Consider the following 21,057-nt stretch of genomic DNA (forward strand, 5'->3'; position numbering starts at 1 on the left):
CGTCTGCGCCTCTCTCAATGTCCAGATTGCATCCCCCAGCGATTGACGGAAGCTAATCTCGAAGCTCATGCTTCGCCGCACTGCAGACGCCAGAAGTGAGAAGGGAACGTCATAGCCGCCATGTTTTGGGAATCGCTCACCGCGAAGGGCGCAGACGACGTCAACTTCGATCTTTTCGTTGTTGTTGTTTTTTTTTTTAAATTTTGTCGCTTGACAAACCAGGCAATAGCAGCGCTCAGTTCTATATTCAACGAGGTGGACCACTAAATTCAATCTTGAAGCGAAATTTAAGCAAACAAAAAGCAGCGGTGACCGCAAAATCTTTTTAGCGGCTGCTTCGGTTGCGCCTATCTCGGAGCTTTCGCAACAGTGCACGGATTTCGCGAGCTTCATGAACGCGCCGACCGGCGCCGGGCGCAAATATTTGGGCAAGTACGTGAAGTCGGCGAGAGCATCTAGGTTCCTCGCGTGCTCTGCACGCAGTTATACGCCGGCGTGTGGGAGCTACATAGAGCACCACCACGCTCCAGTTTCTCGTGTAACGAGCATCCCTGCCGCGGCCCGGGCTTCTCTGAAACGCTCGCCGCCATTTTGCGGGCGTCTTTATTACCCCCCCTTTTTTTCTCCCCGCTTTTCCGTTATTTCCTGTGTATACTTTGCGCACTTGCACCTTTGTTCAGCACCTCCGTCCTCCTTTGTATATCGCCATTTTTTCGTCTGCTCGTCGTCTGTTCGTGGTCTGCAGTTCTCTCGAATTCTGGCTTCCGTGTCGTCTGCTCCTTTTTTCGTCTCCCTCGTGAGCGAAATGCGAGCGGCGGCGCTCGAACCTACATACAACTGTGCTCAAGTCATGTGTGCTCAGCCTTGCGCAACGCATAAGACACTTAGACGGGCGGCCGCTTTATAATAAAACAGCACGTATGCAATAGACAACTTCGCCAGCGCTGTCATTTTACACGGCATTCAGGCGTATATACAGCTATGCTTATTGCACCGTCGTCTGCTTCGCTGCCGTAGAGCAGACGGCTCTGAGCCAGTCACGAGGCGTACGCAGCTCTGCCCATGCACTTATCCTCGGGAGAAAACGTACAATGTAACTCTTAGATATATAGGCAAGCTCCGTCGGCGTCAACAGATCAGGCATAGTGATGGGACGGCTCGCACGACGGCTCGTACGAGGCGTACGAGCCTCGTACGCCTCGTGATCAGGCATAGTGATGCGTCGCATCACTATGCCTGATCTATATAGCTCCCGTATCAAGCTGCAGTGGTCGTCTGCAGTTGTTCTTTCTTGAATTCTGGCTTCCGTGTCGTCTGCTCCTTTTTTTTTTTTTTTTTTTTCGTCTGCCTCATGAGCGAAATGCGCTTTGCACTTTGCCCTGTTGCGTTTTCAGCGTCGCCATTGACTCTCTTTCGCCAACTGCGGCAGAAATGCCCGTTTCTCGCGAAACTTTGTGCATAATACACGGGAGTCGCATTTTCCGTGGGCGCCAAAAAAAAAAAAAAAAAAAAAAAGGAGTGATTCTTTTTCCGTCTGGCTCGCGAGGCAGCCGCGAAGACATGTGTGCTGCTTGCTTGTACAAAACGCAGCGCGTTGCGATCACCGCTCGCTTTTTCTCCTTTGTGTGCTCACACTCGAGAGCAGAGTTGAGTTCGTTTGGGCCCAGCTTGTGCTGTGTTGTATAAGCGCGTTGTGTGCCGCACGCTGATGACCTGGTTGTTTGCTCCTGTCTTACAAAAAAAAAAAAAAATAAATGGAAGGAGCTGTATACTTCCTTTGTTTCTCGCCGTACATATTTCTCCGAATCTTTCTTTCTTTCCTACTTTATTTCTTTCTTTCAGGGAGAAGTGTTCTGTTGCTAAACCCCGATAGAAACAGAACAAAGTGCGCGCCGCCGACTGTTTTGAGCGTCCGACCCGCTTCCCACCTGTTATTACCGCGCAGTGCATGCGGCGTTGATTGGAGCTGGGAAGCAGCAACTATAGGCGCTTGTTAACGCAGACACTCGCGCGCAGCTTGGACCGCGCTATATTCGTCCGGGGCATCGCGCGCGCAAATTTCGCGAGTGTTAGCAATGGAATCCCCAAAGCGAACAGTTGCTGGGCCACGGGATCGCCAACAGACGTGAGCATAAATCAGTTTTATAGCGGGTAACTCCCGCTTTTAAAAGTCCGTCGCTTCCGTTTGCTCGGCGAGGAAAAGCTAAATTATTTGTTCAGCTCAATGCATTGACGGGTGAGTTGATGCGTATTCGTGGTAAACCTCAGTGCAAACACGACGACACCAGAGACTCCGCGGTATAGATGGCTGTGTGGCGTTGCGCTTCTGACGTCTAGGTTGCGGGTTCGGTACCGGCCACGAAGGACGCATTTCGATGGGAGTGAATGAAAAAAAAAAAGTTTGTGTACTTGGATTTATAGGTGGACGTTAAAAAAAAGAAAAAAAAATAACCCTCAGGTGGTCAAAAATGAATCCGTAATTCGCCACTACGGCGAGCCGCTCATAATTGTATCATGGTTCTGGGACGTAGAACGCCAGATTTGTTTTTTTTTCTTCTTGTTTTTGTTTTGCAAGAACGAGAGCAGGAAAGGGCGCCTCGTCCTGTATCCATCTTGCGTCACCTTGTTTATACGCTAAGGTTTACCGTGCAGTCATTAATTAGAGGAGGAAATGGAGGCCAAACCTTTCTTTCACTCTTTGAAGTTTCCGTCAGATGTCGCGGTTGCGCAATCGGTTATTGCGCGAGCGCGTAAAACAAGAAAATGTGATCGCGAGAAAAAGATAAGGCACGCGTACACGCGTATAGCGCAGTGGGTATAGTTTCGAACACACGCTAGAAGACTTGAAAAAGCAAAACAAAACAGAAAAACTAAGAAAGAATCTCCTTTGTGTACGCGCTTATGTCGTCGTCCCCTTTCTGTTGTTGTCCAGAGGCCCGCTGCTGCTGGCTGTCTTGACCGTTCTATACACCTCGTATAGGTATATGTATAAGGGAGTATGCCACCACTGTATACACGTACTACAAGGAGAACGAAAATCTTGGCCAACCATTGTGCGACGCGCCTTCTTTTATTTTTGTTTCTCTCTCTCTCTCTCTCTCTCTTGAAGCCCGCGTAACCGTTCACACCCTCTCCCCTCTCGCATTGCAGGCGCCGCCGCCTGCTACTGCTACTGGCAGCAGAGGTATAGTGTTTGTTTGTTTGTTTTTCGTTTTTTTCCGTGTTGTTACGGGAGGCACGCGAGCTCGGCTGTCCACGTCGTGCGGAACAAAAAAGGCCGCGACCGACGGAGGTATTTCGCAAAGTTGAGAAGAGACGCGGGAGGTTTGAGAGGGGAGAGAGAAGTTGGCTGCAGAGAGCGGGCCACTGGGTGAAACGCGTGTGTGTATCTCTTGTGTTCTTACCTGCCTTTCTTTTTTTTTTTTTTTTTTGCGTGGACCTATAGAGCGATTTTCTTAGCGAGCTCTCCGATAATTTGCGTGCACTGGGTGGCAGAGGAAGCCGTGGAGCAGACGAGGCACGTCTGCTCAAGAACGGTTGGACAGCGCGAGCAGACGACAGACCGGACGAGTGTGCGGTTCACAGACGGACGCTGTCCTTGGTGACATTGAAATAAGAGCTGAGATTATGTAGCGTATAGCGAGAGCAAACATGAGGATAGGAAAGGGCCACAGTGACACGCACAGACGCTACACATGTTCATGTTTATGTGCACCTGTCGAGTCCTCGTCTCGACAGCGCTGGAGCAGATCCAGATATGAAATAAAAAGAAGGCAGATATATATATGCTAACCAGTAGTGACACTCAGGATCGCCAGTCGGCCTCTAGAGTCTGCAAAGGAGTACGTTTATCTATAGGTCAATTACTCAGAGGGGACCCTGATCATGAGAAGGAAATTTACAGAAAAATAAAATTGGGTCGGAATGCATACGGCGGGCACTACCATATCCTGACTGGGGGCTTACCGCTGTCGTTCAAAAGAAGTACAATCATTGCATTCTACCGGTACTAACATATGGGGCAGAAACTTGGAGGTTAACAAAGAAGCTCGAGAACAAGTTAAGGACCGCACAAAGAGCGATGGAACGAAAAATGTTAGACCTAACTTTAAGAGACAAAAAGATAGCGGCGTGAATCAGAGAGCAAACGGGGATAGCCGATATTCTAGTTGACATTAAGCGGAAGAAATGGAGCTGGGCTGGTCATGTAATGCTTAGGATGAATAACCGGTGGACCATTAGGGTAACAGAATGGATACCAAGAGAAGGGAAGCGCAGTCGAAGACGGCAGAAAACTAGGTGGGATGATGAAGCTGGGAAATTTTCAGGCGCAAGTTGGAATCAGCTAACGCAAGACGGGTAATTGGAGATCGCAGGGAGAGGCCTTCGTCCTGCAGTGGACATAAAATATAGGCTGCTGATGACCATGATATATGCTAGCGATGTCAGGAGTTCGGCTAGCTACCCTGCGCTGGGGGGGAAGGGAAAATGTGAATGGAAAGAAGGGAGAGAATAGGATGCCGTATAAATGGGAGCACGCGTACACGGACAACAGCGTATACGAAGTGGATGTCTCAAGAACTATGCATATATATGCTTCTTTTGCGGCAGCGATAAGGTGCGCGAAGTTCATGACGTCATGGATTTTAATCTCCTCGTCTTCAGTAAGTTGTTTCTCGTTCGAGAAGGGCTATCTATACAGTGGGTTTTAGAAGCAACCACACACTCAAACTAGCAAGTTCCGATTACATTCGCTGCCTCAAATGGCACCTGAATTTCTATCCCCAGGACTCGATCGTCTTCCCTCTGGTTCCTCGTGCCTGAAATTCGTGAAAATGCTTCGAAATCCGTGTCGTAAACTCTGACGTACCAACTCCGCGGATTTGGCGCGAAATTCAAGAAAGTTTGTCGTTAATTTTCTGCTAATAATTTACTTTTTTTTTTCGCTACAAAATAACGAAACATGAGAAATAAACCGAATAAATAAATTTCAAATGAAGCAACACCCGCGCTGTGAGAGGCAGTGGTTTGTATAGTGAGGTCACGCATTCGCCAATCACGGCCCCGTGTCATACTTTGCCGTCGTGGGATATAGCTTAACTCAGTACGTGGCGTGTCCAAGGAGTATGCATATTAATGCGCTGATCGTTACGAATGGGATCTGCCAGGTTAATCCCAGTTAGGAGTGCTTAGGCATTGCGATCGAGCGTCTCGCTGTGTCAGCCACACGCAGTGCTTTCTGCACGGGCGATTATACCGTGTCTTCCTTCGTGCAATCCGCACGCGAGTTTCAGGGCGAAGTATAGTATACCGTGAGCGGTAAAGGAGGAAAATCGGGTTGCTTGCCTGCTATAGTGCTTCTATGCATGTTGGCCTGAATTTTCGTGAAGCCTATAGCTGATTACTGCCGTGTGCAATGCAATTCATCTTATTATCGCGCTTAAGTGTGACATTGTGGCCTCTACAATTTTTTCTCTCATTTTTTTTTCTTCTTCGTGTGCGTGTACATTTTTTTACAGCGACGCTTTTAGCCTCTAATTGGTCGGGATTTCTCGTGGCCGCGTGCTCACAACAAATGTGGGCCGATCCTGGAGACAGTGCAAGGAAGCGCAAAGCGCCCAGTGTGCTGCTTCTTCAAGAGGCAACACGTGACGTCATCTGGTGACGCCATCACTTGACGATCACGTCGTCGCGTGACGTCACGCTTGACGTGAAGACGTCATCAGGCGATATCGTCACGTGACGATGCCGTTATCGCGTGACAAGTATGTTTGACGGGATGATGTCATCACGCGACGTTTGACGTCATGACGTAGTCACGCTACGCCGTCGGGCCAAACGTGACGTCACCACTTGGTCACGTGTGTTTTGGTACCGTCGGATGTTAACGCCGGAGTTTTCCCTTCGTGATCCATACAATGCTTTCGCATTTATCAAGAATACCCCCCTCAACAGTCGTAGGGGCGGTTTTCCACAGCTTCGCTGGAGATCCACTTTCGCAGTGTTGGGATGGAAAGTTAGTTTTTTTAGAAGTAATTAGCATCACTCGTAGCGCTTTAGCCTATTATAGACGTGAAATGGAATAGCAGGGAGCGCATGCTTTCAACTTTTCCATCTGATCAACACGCTAAATCTTATTTAAGACTAATTAAGACGCGTGCATACGCACATACATACACACACATACATACACATACATACATACATACACACATACAATAATACATACATACATACATACACACACATACATACATACATACATACATACATACATACATACATACATACATACATACATACATATACACACATACATACATACATACATACATACATACATACATACATACATACATACATACATACATACATACATACATACATACATACATACATACATACATACATACATACATACGCACGCGTACCTCTTGCACGCACACTAATGCTTGGAGCGCCTCTAACGCGAGTGAAAACGCGGTATAGCGCTCGCCGAGGGCCAACTGAGCTGAGACGAAGAAGCCGCAACCATGCATGCGGCGTTGCAAAAGAAAACTGGGACGAGGAACGAGCGACCCGCGGCCGGTATGGCTGCCGCGGTTAGCGGCAGCGCAGGCGAGGACGCGGTTGCGTTCTCCACGCCTTGTGAACGGTACATGTTGGTGGGGACACGGTATTACCGGCTACTGTGTGTCTTCTCGCAGGAGGGCATGCGTCCTCCCGCACGTTGTTGACCTTTTGACAGACCGCGCTTGGACAAACCGTGTACGTATAACCCTTACAAAAATCTGTATGGAGATACTGCTTTGTGTTTGTCCTGGTTATCTTGCTCTCGATAGAATGTATGTTGAGAAGCAGTTGAATAGAATGCATTACGCGTTTAGGTCCCAACTGTATACGTCTTGTCGAGATGTGTTGGACGCGAACACGCGTACCTATAGTAAGAATTCGGCACTATAGGTACGCGTGTTCGCGTCCAACACAGCTCCACAAGACGTGGAGCTGCGGGATCAAGACGTATACAGTTGGGATCTAAACGCGTAACGCATTATATTCAACTGCGTCTCAACAGACATTCTGTTGAGAGCAACAAACACCAGAACAAACACACAACAGTATCTCCATAGAGATTTTTCTAAGGGTCCCTTACAAAAATCTTTATGGAGATACCGTTGTGTGTTCGTTCTGGCGTATCTTGCTCTTAATAGAATGTCTATTGAGACTCAATTGAATATAATGCATTACTTCTGCTGCAAGGTAAAGCCAACACGGACGATGCGAAGCACGCTTCTTTACGTCCGCTAGTTACGTACTTGCGTCCGCGTCCCTCAGTTGGTGCGTTTGCGTGAATCCGATGATAAAGTCGGTCGTCGGGTTAACGTAAACAGTAAGCAGGTCAGGCCGAGCGGTGTCGAGTCGAGTGTCGAGTTCGGTCGATACGCTTGCAAGGGGGTGGGTTGACTCGCCCAACCCATTATATAACATGAATCAATATAGAACATGAAATGCAATATAGATGATATGTATATTTTAGCAGTTATGTTGTAACGCACTGTTATGGTTGTTTTGGAATTTAATAATACAATTCATTTATGTTTACCGTGTTATCTATTTCCCTCACTCGGGAAATCGTATCCGCAGATTCGTAGTCGATCTGTATTATTATTGTATGACGTACGTATTCTTTTGTATTTCACGCTACTAATCTGTTCGATTTGATTTGGATAATATGTTTCCTTGTTCGATAATATGTTCGCTTTGCTCCACATGCAACATTGATTTGATATGATGTCACCAATGTATTCCATATTATGTACATGTCTGTACCACAGTGCTGAATGCCAACAGGAGTGGGAGCCCTTTGTCAGGCCTTTGTATAGCCTTTTGCTCCTGCTCCCGTTTCTGTAACGGAAGCAAATAAGTCTCAACCTCAACCCACTTGGCGGAGTGCGTGTTAACCCGGTCGGATCGGGATGGCTCAAATCGACTTCGGACTCGACCCGTTTAGGTCGAGTTCCTGTAAATGAAGTTCACAAGGATGGCTTGTTCGGCGAGTTGATATTGCACTCTTGAAACGAACAGCTCGAAAAGTCTTAAATACGAAGTGCTTGCAGTGCTGTGTCCGTCTATTCATTTCTCCTTCGTGTTAAGTATCTTCGCGCTGTTCGCTTCAAGAGAAGCTCACAAGCAGAGCGCTTTGCGATCAACTATCACCAAGAAGCTACGTTTTTTTTTTTCTTTTCTTTCTTTTAAAGGCGGCGGCACCACAGGCAGCAAAAGACGCCATATGGTAGTCATTTCTGAGCCAGCATTTTTTAGACGTACGATTCAAATCGTACGTATTTAGCACCATTTAATTCATGCTTATAACTCACTTGAAGGCACGGTACGGGGGGTTAACTTGGAATTTTTTAAAAACTGGTTAACGGCCAATGCGGTATTTTTTAGACGTACGATTCAAATCGTACGTATTTAGCACCATTTCATGCTTATAACTCACTTCAAGGCACGGTACGGGGGGTTAACTTGGAATTTTTTTTTTTAACTGGTTAACGGCCAATGCGCGGTATGCGCGAGGATTTTCTGATCAAAAAATGGGGGCGAATGGCTTTTATATGCCGTGTGGTTGTCCCTCATTTTTTTTTACTCTCTCTCTCTCTCCCCCTTATTCGCTCCATTTTACCTTTTCCTTTCTCCACAGTAGCCGCCGCAGTGGCTCGGATTCCTTAGCTCGATTCCGCATCAACCTGGGCTTTTCTTTTTCTTCTTCTTTTTTTAGGCCTACCTTTTTTGCGCAGACAATGAACGCGCTAGCTGCTTACATTTCTTTTCGCCAGCGCTTATGTACCGTCTTAGCGTTGTTATTGCTTGCATCGCTTTACCGCTACGCATTGCCGTATCAGCAAGGCCAAAATTCTGCTTCTGTTGACCAGGCGCCGTCTTAACCCAGAAAAAAAAAATGAGAAAAGAAGAAAGCAGATTTTTCTTGTTCGCCTGAAAGTCGGTCGCTGTTAATATTTCGAATTTTTCCGGGATGGGTTTATTTCTTCATCGTTAAATTATAAAATTCAGATACCAAGAAGCAAGTTCATATAACTTCATGCATAAATTAATATTAATAATAACACTAATAGTAAGAATCATAATGTAATTTTCTGCCATATATTTCTAAAAATTGGAAGATTAGCCTTCACCTCCTCTACCTTAAGTATTATCATTGTTTTTAAGTTCGTATTTATTTAATTCTTCCTGCTCATGCAGGGGTGACTACTCTATTATACGCTACTTAATTGGATTTGTGATCGGTTTCTTTCATAACTTCATTTATACAGTTCTCTTTGTTTTATCGTAATGCCACCCGGTTCGTAGTTTCTTCCCCACAGTGGATTTGTACAATGCTAGATGTAATCATCTAGCATCAATCATTTCAGTGTCCCGCCCCATCGATTCGTTTTCTCGATCTTGAATAAGCCGACTTTCCCTTTCAGTGCATTTGCAATTCTGCGTTGCTTCACGGGGCAGTGTTACCTTAACTCTTCGTGATTCCTCAATCGATCTTCTGTTTCTTTTTGAAGAAGCTAAATTCTCCAAGGAAGCGATCGACATCGTATTATGCGAGTAAACGTAAAAAAAAAAAAACGTTCCCACTTTCCTCGCTCTCCGATTAAAACACCGTGAGTGATAATGACAATCCTGACATTTCCAGATCATCATCATCATCAGCCCATTTCAATGTCCACTGCAGGACGATTAACTCTCCCAGCGATCTCCATCAATTATCCCTGTCCTGCCCTAGCTGATTCCAACTTCCGCCTGCAAAATTTCTTAATTTCATCACCCCACCTAATTGTCTGCCGCACCTGCGTAACCTGGCACCCATTCTGTAACTCTAACCTTTCCACCGGTTACCTATGTTAAAAAAAAAAAGTATTGAATTACTCCTGGAAGTTATATGTAGTCTGTTCTTGACCTCTTTTCCGTGTCAGCTTCTTTTTTTTCAGTTTTTTTTTCCTTTGCCCACCAAATGAGAAGGCATGTACGCTGTCTGTTGGGCGCATTAATAAACAAATTCGAAGCGCACGGTGGACGATTTCGACGTTGACACCGCAACCGTCCGCCACTTGTGGCGCTGCCGCTCCCTGCCTGCTCAAACGGCTGCGTTCCGCTTTCCGGTTTTCTTTCTGTTCGTCTGCTACGTATATACGAACGCGAAAAAAACTACTCCCACGCACCACCCCCACCCCCCCTCCTCCCACCCATATAATGCTACGCACCATCGACGCAGACGCCAACGGCCGATAAAACAGAAAGGCGCGCGCGCGCGTCTGCAAAATGCGGCTGCGCGTGATTCTGCTGCACTGCTATAGCTACTCCCGCGCTTGCTCATCGGCCACTGAGCGGTGGGAGTGCGTATAAACGAGTTTGGGCGGCTGACGCGGACCCTCACGCACCTATATCCACCCACCCACCCGTTTTCCCACAGCGGACGGCTCTCAGGGGCCGTGTTTGATCTGGTAGCCGGCCGGCCGGCCCCAGGGACGAACCTCTCTAATGCGATTTGTTTCGTCTGCCAACTTTGACCTCGCTTGTCTTGTCTCGGCTTGCGGCTCTCGCCGCCGAACGCCCGTCGTCTGCTCTCGCTCTCTCTTCAACTCCACCACGTTGTTTCGCTTTTGCGGCCGTTCTATCTCTCCGCGTGTATTGGGAACTTCTCTCACCTGTTTCATCTTAGCCCGTGATGAGAGTCGGCTGCGCGGGGCGGCGCTCGTATCAATGAAGAGAAGGGCCCGACCGACTGACTTTGATTTGCGACTGCTGGCTGTATACAGCGTGTTTCGTCTTGCGCTTTGCGTTTATTAGCCGCAACATCCTCTTCCACTTCGCTTTCCTTCTTCCCTCCCACAGCTTTCTCCGAGACGGAAGCGTAGGAGAGGAGGAAAGTGATGGAGAGGGTGCGTGTAGCAACGTGTCTCTAATGAAACGAAATATATGTATAACGTAGCAGCGACCCTCCTCACCGATTCGTCGTCAGTTTGGCAAGCCTCCTCCTCCCCCGAAAGGTGTGGTGCCCGGTTTCTGCCCCCGTCTTCGTCGGCGTCTTGAGGCACTTTTGTTGTACATCGGTACTTTCGCTTCCCCGTCCGGGGCTTTCTTTCGTTCTTTTAAAGAGCGAGCAAAAGGTGGCGAAGAGAGGTGAGGCGAGGAGAAGGATATGCGCTTCCTTCTTGTAAACCGATGGAGGTGTGTGTATACGTACGTGCGGGAGTGAGGAGCGGATGGGGAGAGGAAAGAAAGAAAAGCGAGAGAGAGAGATACCGCGGCGCCACGGGAAAGCTTTCTTTCTCCCTTTTGTCTCTCTCTTTCCTTTCTTTCCTCCTCCGCCGCTTCGCAACCTAGTTTGGCGATAAAAAAAAAAAAAAACGCGCGGCGACCCAGCGAGCGAGAAAGAAAGAAAAGAAAAGAAAGAAAACGAGATGAAAGGGCCGCCGGCGCCGTACCGCTTTCGCGTTCAGCGGCAGTTCTTCAGTCGGCGGCGGTTCGTCGGCTGTCGTGGTCGTCTGCTGCTGCTGCTGCTCCTCGCCGACTTCTGGCGCGTCGTCTGCTCCCGCGAGCGTGTGCGAGTTTAGGCTCGGCTCGGCTTCGCCGCAAGACAAAAAATCCGGATCGCGCCTGGTGCTTCCCTCTGGCGGTAGCGCTCGCTCGCGTCGTCTGCTACCAGTGTGTGTGTTGTCGTCCGGTCTGCGCGCCGCGCACTCCTCGTACGAGAAGGGGACCGACCACACGGAGGGTTCCGAAGGAACAAAAAAACGAAGATAAAAAAAGAAAGCGGCGGGGAAAAAAAATTTCTTTCATGTCTTGGCGTGTTTTCCAAGAGCAGCTCCGATGTATTCGTCGGTTAGAAGGCTGTCCCCGCCGGTTGACGTAGTAATAATCGTCGACGTCGTGACGTGCGAAGGTGGCGGCGGTGGTGGTGGTGGAGTGGTGTACCGACGACGACAGCAGCGACGAGATTTCTCGTGATCGGAGCGGTTGATCTCAGATCGCCGGTTACGATCTTCGACGTCAAGGCGGACCCCCACAAGCTCTCTAAGGTCGAGAGAGCGGTCCTGCGAGATACACGCGGTTGTCCTCCGATCAGAGAGTCGACTCGGTGTTGGCTGTGCGTGTTCTCGACGACGACGACGACGACCTTCGACAAGGCCCCCTGTGCGGGTCGTTTTAAAAACTTGTCGCCGTGTTGCTTCGCCAATTTTTTTCTTTCTTTCGACGTCGACATGGTGATTCGGATTGCAACGGAGTGCTCGCGGCCTCGTGTCGAACGGAACACGTGTGGAATTCCTGCCTGCGCAAGTCGCTCAGCGATGTCAGGTGAGAAGAAATCTTTTGTTTTAGCTGATACCGTAAAACTACTCGGGCATATCTTAGTTGTTTTTCGTTAAAGCCTACGATCGTTTACGTCGTCTGTTCTGAACGAACAAACCACTCGGCTCTGTATGTATGTTTTAGGCGAATGGAAGCAGACGGCGTTAAACCGACGTCGTCTGCTGATTGCAGAAGGACCACTCGGAATTGTTGACAGACGTGGTAGCAGACGTGTACAGCGCGTATCAGCTGGTCGATTGAGGGCAGTAATACGCGACGAATTATCGTCACTGTCGTTGGAACTCTTAGAGGACTAGGAAATGTGGCGAAGGTAACGATCACCGATTTCCTTTCGTATTTCCGCTTCGGTTTCCGTTCGTAAAGTGCGATTTTCCGCAGCCGGCTTCCACACCGGACGGTCCGACCTTATTCGATCGCACCTGCCGAATCGGATCGTACCTCGACGTTCTAACGCGCGATCTGAGCCGCGTAGCAACTTTATTTGTTTTTATGTTTTCCGATATTTGTATGATCGATATTGGCTGATGATGACATTTTTTTTTTCGTGAGTGGGATCGGAATCTGTGACGTGTTGATCACACGGAATTGCCTTTATACTTTGTATTCGAATCTCTCATCTACGCGTTTGCACAAAAAAGGAAAGATTACACAAAACACTTCTGCTAGGGCCTATCGTAATTCGCTTAAGAATTGCCGCATCTAAATCACTTTTCTCGGCTCCTGGTCCGTCGTACGATTTGAGAAAAAGAAAATGCGCTTGCTTTTGCCGAGTTTATTTTTTCTTCATTATATTTGCTTTTCGTTTCTCAAATTTTATAAGCGTTATTTTGCTCGCTCAACGTCCGTGCTGTGGACCACATACTTTCCTACACAAATTACTAGACGTAACTTTGGCTCTTCGATTGTTCATCTATCATTGGAATTACGGGCAGTGCATGGATTTGTCTGTAATCTGCGCTTGTATACCTTCAGACGTTCTCGAGACATTATGTATTACGCGTTATCTCCTTAATTTCTTACAAGCAATCAGTATTTTTTTCTAAAGGTAATTAGTCTAAGCGCACATGCATTGCGGATTGTTTTCATAGCGGATATATCTCGTTTTGAAAATTACCGATTTGCGAAGTCGGAAAGTCGTTCGAAGCCAGAAGGATGAAACTTAGGCAAATCCATGCACTAACACCCATTCCCATACAGACGGAACCGCCGTAACTTCAGCTCCCGTCGACAACTATAACGGCAGGGGTCCTTCTAGGGATTTTTCGTAGAAAACTCTACGCTATACCCTTTACAGAAAGGATCCGTGACATTCAATTGCATCTCAACGAATACCCCATTCGAATTTCAACATAAAGTAAATACAAACACAACGGAATCTCCATAACGATTTTTTCTATACACACACCGCTACTCGACGCCGCTCTTTCAATCAGCACGTGCGCGCGGACCTGCAGTTATTGCTCAAGCAGAGATCTGGGCAGGAATGGTGTTGGCCGTAGGTGAAACGCAAGTTCGTTCTTTCTGTAAACCTCGCGGCAGCAACGCGGCGGATGGGTTCAAGGTTGACCTGTTTTCTTTCTCTCTAAGAGTTCGCCTTTCGCCGCTGGTCCGACAAGCAGCGCCCCATAGTCGTTCGGTGCGTCTCGTATGGCCGTTGCGTCACACACCGCGATGTTCTTGTCTCCATAAGCAACCCCCCCGCTGCGAGAGATCGTCGCGCGGTAGCGAGCGTCCGGCCCAGCAGTGTGTGGGAAAAAAGCGTTCCCGAGCCGGTCTGTTTATTTACCGCGCCACACGCACACACACACACTTTAAATGTAAATGCGGGGTTTTACGGGACTGGGCCGGTGTACGGTGCACGAGAGGTTCGACGCAGTGCACGGCATCGGGGCCGCTCGCGCGCATTCTTCTTTATTAATTTTTTTTAAAGGCAAGTTTCTCGGTGCGCAACGATGTCTCAGTTGCGCCTGCAGTGGGCAGTCGTCTGCTTCGTAATTTTCGTTCTGTACGTCTGCAACGTTGTCCGTCTGCGTTTGGTAAAGGCTGATTCACACACGACACCGATTTTTGGTCTGCCAACTGTTGGCGACAGCGCTTTACAGGAGGGAAAACGCTGTGGCCAACGGTTTAAAGGTAGGAAAGTGCTGTCGCCAACAGTTGGCAGACCAAAAATCGGTGTCGCGTCGGCTATAGTGCGAATCAGCCTTTAGCAGACGATATTTTGTCGCCGACCAGACGATCACATACGGTTGTGGAATTGCAGGCGGCTCATCAGGACGGCATTATATTGATTACTATAGTACAAGTCCCGGCTTTCTGCGGTTCGTGCGCAGATGACACTTTTGTCTCCAGCGTGCAGACGGACACGGCTGTAGAATTGCAGAGGCTTCATTAAAGGCGGTATAACGATAATTGAGTCGTCGATCCTTCTGTCGTTAACGCGCAGACGATTTCGTCTTCGAGGCAGACGATCACGCTGCTGTGTACATTTGCAGATGGTCAATAGAGGCGGTTTATTGATCGCCGCAAGTCGCGTCTTTCCTGCGGATTGCTGCGCATACAATTTCGTATACTGGTGCCAGACGATCACGATTGTGGAATTGCCGACGGTTCGTGTATTAAGCGGTGTATAAGCGGCTTCTGTAGCTTTGTCCTCCAGCGGCTGGTGCGCAGATGATTTGGCTCTCGAGACAGATGACCACTTCCGTATAGGGCAATCGGTTCCAAAAGTGGTGTATTGATTGCGCTGTTTGTTAACAGGGATGCGGTGTAGGAACTCTGAAAAGCTTCGGCTTCCGCAGCGCGTATACGGCATGCTTGCATCATGCTACGATTGTATTAAGCTTGAAGAGCTATACGACGCAGTAAATTGCCTTATTTGAAGACACTTATGTATCAGCTATAGTTGCATGCACTATGTACCTCTTGCTTTCTTTCACCTGTTAGCTGCAACGATTTTGGGTGCTGCTCATTGTATAATCATTTGTTGGTTGTGGCAATTGGCTCGCATCATATGACTTTAGATCTCGCTGGCGTTTCTAGAAAATGGAAGCAGACGACGCTGTCGTGCGGTCGTCTTCCATTTTAAATTTTGCGGATGCTTGGCAACTGCACAATCAGTTTCACGATTGTCGTTCGCGTTTATTCAACGTCCAAGATTTTAGCCGCCTGTGTACAAGAGTGGATGAATTTAAATATCTCCGAACAAGAACTACTATAGCAGTTCCAAAATAACTGCTGTGATGTTTCGAAGCGCACATTCATATATAGTGCGTCACTTTTTTCTTGGCATTCCGACAAAATATGGCGCAGTTCGCGGTCGTCTGCTATCCTGCCAAGCCTAACGAACAGACGATGAAGGGCAGAAGCAGGCGACTATCTGTTCGCGCTTTTGTCCGCTGTCACTCAAACGAAAGACCAAGCAGCGTTTTCAGAAGTACCAGTAGTTCCGAGATAATGGCTTAAGTGTTGTTTGAATGCTGCGTCACCTGCTGCGTCATTCTTGCTTGGCCTTCCGGCCATAAATCTGGCGTATTGTCCGCTGTCGTCTGCTATCTGCCAAGCCGATAGGCTAGCAGGACGATCTCAATGTAGGGCACAAGCAGATGATTCTCTGTTCGCGCTTTTTGTCTTTCTTAACCACGGAAGCTTGCCACACGAGCCCAACAAAACGCGCTATAATTGTAGTTCCAAAATAACGGATCGAGTGTTGTTTCGAAGCGCACACCTACCTATGCGTGCTGCGTCACTCTTGTTTGGCCTTCCGGCAAAATCTGGCGCAGTTCGCTGCCAGAAAAAAAAAAAAAAAGAAACGCGAGGTTTCGTTCGAGCGTATCGGCGAATTTTAAGCGGGATGGCCGTGGATGTCCGTTTGCATCTGCTATAGCTTCGCGGACTTCCTGCGTCGGTTATGGCAAACCGCGCCAGAAATCATTTCCGGTCAGCCCCAAATGCCAAGGTTACGCAAGACCTTCGCGTTCTTGTTTTTTTTTTTCCTCCACTCTTGCTTTCGTTAAAGGCGCTGATCATGCCCGAGTCAGTGCTACGCAAGGCCTCGAATAATTGGCAATCAATTGCTACCGCGTTGGCACTGTTATGAGCCGGCGCGGATGCTTACAGCAAGTGCAGGTTATACAGAGGAGGCCGCCTCTACACCGGTCTGAACTGGTATAATAACGACCGCTGAACTTTCACGATTAAAGAGCGCAAAAAAGATGGCGACAACAAGGAACACATGCACGCAGAAACAGCCTGCTGTAGCTTTCTTTCGTACAAAGGACCAGCGTTTTCTTTCGGCTAAATTTAACACTGGTTTCCTAAAGACTAGCGTGTAGCTTATAAAACTCGAGCACAGCAGACAAAGACACATCATGCGACAACCATTATCAAAAATGGATTTTAAGCAGTCTACGGATTGGCTACGTATAAACTTCTTGCGCTTCCCTTCTCTTCGGGGTATACAGAGCTTTTTCTTTCGGCTCTGAAAAGTCTACAAGTCTATGGACAAAAGTCGTTAACACGTCTGCGTCTTTTCGCCTGTATTGCGCTTCGCATAGACTTGCGAACAGATCGTTCGCGCCAAAGTCTGTGCGCATGAGTGAATAAAAAATAATAAAGAAAAGAAGGGAAACCATCAAGTCCATATCTGGCATACTACGTGTAAACGTAAACTTCGTGCAAGGAAAAAAAAAAAGAAAGAAAGCCGGTAAGCTTGTAGAGTATCTATAATCTGTTGGCATTATTATTATTGCTTCGAGGGAATGTTTCTAAGCGTGCACAATTTAATCTGTATGTCCCCCCACTACGGCGTGCCTCATAATCAGATCGTTGCTCTTGGCGCATAAAACCGCAGAATTTTTTTTTTTTAATTTTACGCTGTCAAGTTCCTCAAGAACATTGCACCGACCGACCTAACAGGAATGTCTAATTGAATTTTTTGGCCACGCTCGCGTTTTCACGTTTTCGTTGTTTTTTTCTTTCTTTCTTCTTTAAGAACGAGGAAAACGCTGGGGTATGCATAGATATACATCGCAGATGCGAACGCTTACAATCTGCGCGTGCTACACATAAAGATAAGATGAAGCGCCGCAGATATCTGCGGGTGCCGAATCTTTCCCGAACAGAAGCAGGAACAGCCAGTATCGTTACCCCGAGATAAGGCCGTAAAAGAGTCAACCTACAAGATTATAGACCATCGATGTCATTGGATAAGCGCGCAGTGGCGCGCGGGTACAGATGTTCTCCGGAGGTCTTTGGAGGTTATGATGGTAGCGGGCTGTTTTCCCGAGCATCTCACTCCGACCTTGACACCGACGGTAAAACCCGGAAAGAAGAGTTCTACTTACCGCATTTTCCGGACTACAGTATGCGGACTATATATACAAGTTCTAAAATTTGAAGTTTTCTTGGTGTACGAGGAGTATATCTATGGGTTGCGGACTACGTCATTTTAGTTTTTAAGATCGGTAGTATCAGAGTCGTGCTTGAAACAAACGAGGCCAGATCTGCGCTTGCAAATTGTTTTTTTTTTCTTTCCGCACTAGCAGAGAAATCACGCAGAGAAATTATCAGAGTAAGATCGTCCGTGCGCACCAGCACTATTTCCAGCACATGACGGCGCAGATCGTGAAATGCAAGCACTCGATTCAAGCACTCGTGCTTGAATTTGTGTGCACCAACAGAAAAAAGAAAAACTGTTCTCACTGCGGTCTATTAAAAGAAAAAGAAAATAAACGTTTTTAACGCCGAAATTGGCCCTTGCAGACTACACAGTGGATGTGGACTATAGTCTGGCAAATACGGTATATATTAGCATGGGCAAGAAAAAAAAAAAGTTGAGGCTCCTAAAACGTTCGACGTCGTTCTGCGTTGTCCTTTCACTGTAATCAATGTCGCCGATATGCGCACGCTTAAATCAGTTATCGTGATGGAGGGAGCTCCTCCATGCAAACATGTACATGGATGTCATCACCCGAAGATTCACGCACCGACACGCCGCCACAATCTTGTCGGAGTCGTGAAACGTTCTTCCCTACGATGCGCTCGATTTCTTCCGATCTTCGCGTGACGCTATCTTTTTTTCCCAATCGCTGCCATATCTTTCCTACAGATCCGATGACTGGTCGGTTTTGTCTTGCACGACCTCGATCGCCGCGTCGAAAGAGCGAGGCCACTTGATCTGCCACTGTTTCAATGTCATACATACGGCATAACCTCCAGAAACAAGAGGTCGCGGCTGTGTTTTGCGTATCTCGCTTCATACGTATATAATTGGGTATATATCTCGCCGCTAGGAAAGACCCGGTTAGTATTACCTTTCTTCTTTTATTTTTTTTCTTTCTTTCTTTATTGCGCTTTTTTTGGAGCAATTTGCTTCGCATCGGTCAATGCCATTCTTCTTATCATCTGATCGCGTCGGCTACGCCCTCTCGAAAACTTCCGGTTCCCGCTTGATGACGTAATAAGCATATCGACGGTGGTCACCTGGCGGGTATACCGCATAAACTGCTGTCTCTCCGTGTCTTTCAGGGAGAGGCGTGCAGCACGCGTCATAGCTGGAGTGGGCGACTTATTAGTATCCCAGCACTGACTGAGTCTCAGATTTGGTATAAAGCGCTAGACTTATCTACCCGCTGTCGTAGCCCAGTGGTTATGGCGCCGCGCTGCTGACGTCGGGGGTTCGATCCCTCGGCCGCGTTTCCATGGGGGCGGAGTAAAAGAAGAAAAAAAGACGCCTCTTGTATCGTGTCTGGGACGCAGGTTTTAAGGAACCCCGGATGGTCAAAATTAACCCGGAGGTCTCCCCCTACGGCGTGTCTCCCAATCGGGTCGTGGTTTTTGGCGCGTAAAACCCCGGAATTTAATTTCTTTTTACAGACTTATCTGTATTTCAGTTTGCCTGATCGCGCGATGTAGGCGGCTTTTCTCGTGACAGATGCGAATAAAGCTTCTCTTATCAGCTACGTTTTCTAATTCCTCTATCGCTCTATAGCTAGATTCCCCACACCGACGACTCGAACTAAGAGTCGGTAAAAAAGATAAAGTTTCTCCATTAGTCTGTTTCTATAGCACGTTTCTTCCCACCATGCCCTTTATCTCACCTACTCCTGCACCAGCCGTCCAAGTTCTTCAAGTCTTACTCGATTATTATAGATGTGCTGGCCACCTTAAGTGAAGCGTCATTGTCTTCTCGCCTATACACCGCGATCCTCTCCCGTCACTGTTCGACGAAAACAGCTCGGTCCTCTTCTCCCTTGACGACCCTTTCCCCGAATGTCTCCCTCGAAGGAAACAAAAACCGTTCTCCCCGATCCGAAACGTCCCGCCGGTATGCCCGGAGCCGCTCGCATCTCTAAACGCGGACGCGTGCGCTCGGCGTCGGGCGCCACCGAAGGTCGTCTCTTCCCAAGACATCCGGATTCCGTATCACGCCGCTTACTAATTCCTTTTGTCGCCGGCGTCCTTGGAGAGACAAAAAGGACGCCCAGCGAAGCGAAGACAAAGAGAGGGAGAGATGAAAAGGAAAGAAAGAAAAAAAAGCCAATTGCTCACAGGCGTCGGCGGCGGTTTCGTGATGGAATCCACCTGGCGGGGGAGTGGAGGTCCTTGTTTGCGTCTTCAGAGTTACATAGAGGGTTTACTTCTACTCTTTTTCTCTCTCTCTCTCTAACCTCTCTAGTCTCTTGTCCTCGCCCGCTTATATATAGTGAGTCTCGTTATGCGCCCATCGTTTACAGTTGTAATTGATTCTGAGTGTCGGTATATACGTACAGCTGCGGGACTCTGTCCACTCCGGTCTTCGCCCGTGCCAAGTACATAACCTCCCCCCCCCCCCCCCCTCGTAATGCGGAAAGTACTTATTCATATCTTTCCTGGTGTTTTCTTTCTTTCTTTCGGGTGCTGTTTTTGGGGTGGAATACCCCGGCGCGTCTTGGGGGAGGCCTCTGGGACACCTGAAATTACACCCCCGTAAACACCCTTTACTGCGTACTCGGCGCCTCTTCCTCTTCACAACCACAATCTCTCTTTCTCTCTCTCTCTTGTCGCGAGTGCACTTAATCCGATATGTATAGACGCACTTGTGTTCGCAAACGTTATAAAAGCACACAAAGAGAGACATTGATCGATTAGGTGAGGTTTGATGTCCACAAATCAACTCTGGGGCTATGGGATATATGCCCCATACAGTCGAAGTCTCAGAATTCATTTTGACTGCATGGGGTTTCTGTAACGTGCACCTAAATCTAAGTACGCGACAGTCTACGTACACGAGTAGGCTGGTCCGTATATCAAGAGACTGACTACCCCAGTGTATATCCATTTACTTAAAGAGAAAGACTGTGCAGAAACTATCGACGAAAATCGTCAATGTATAAACGAATAGCACATCTAGAACGAACGAACGTTGCCCTTGCCGAGTCCGACCACTGAGGCCAATCACGAAACCGTGAGAGAGAGCTCCAGAAAGCGATTCGCTTTAAAAACGACGCGACAGTAGCAGTTGACTCCTTTGTGTTCATGCTATAGGCCAAAAGCTCTTCTATCTTTTGGACTGTATACGCTCATTAACTTAGCATTATTAGCTTTCAAGACGTCTCTGTGGCTGCGGGTTTCGAGTGGACGTCTGCTGCGCGACGAAGCAAGATTTTTTTTATTATTTCGCGCACGACC

At 47.8% G+C, this 21,057-nt stretch overlaps 1 protein-coding gene across 3 annotated transcripts in view; it reads left to right on the forward strand.

Moving 5' to 3' along the window:
- The window catches only part of LOC119453103 (protein rhomboid-like), a 178,426-nt gene that overhangs the window by 90,922 nt on the left and 66,447 nt on the right, over nt 1–21,057 (forward strand). Inside the window, exon 1 of one of the 3 annotated variants that reach the window (XM_049667547.1) lies at nt 1,999–2,125. The exons of 1 other annotated variant lie outside the window; for it this stretch is intronic. The gene's annotated coding sequence lies outside the window, so the exon portion shown is untranslated. Of the gene's footprint in view, nt 1–1,998; nt 2,126–11,442; nt 12,373–21,057 lie in introns of those variants that run through there. One more of the 3 variants, XM_037715101.2, reaches the window with a different exon arrangement.

Source organism: Dermacentor silvarum, chromosome 5 (genome assembly GCF_013339745.2).
Source record: "Dermacentor silvarum isolate Dsil-2018 chromosome 5, BIME_Dsil_1.4, whole genome shotgun sequence".
Taxonomy (NCBI): Eukaryota; Metazoa; Arthropoda; class Arachnida; order Ixodida; family Ixodidae; genus Dermacentor; species Dermacentor silvarum.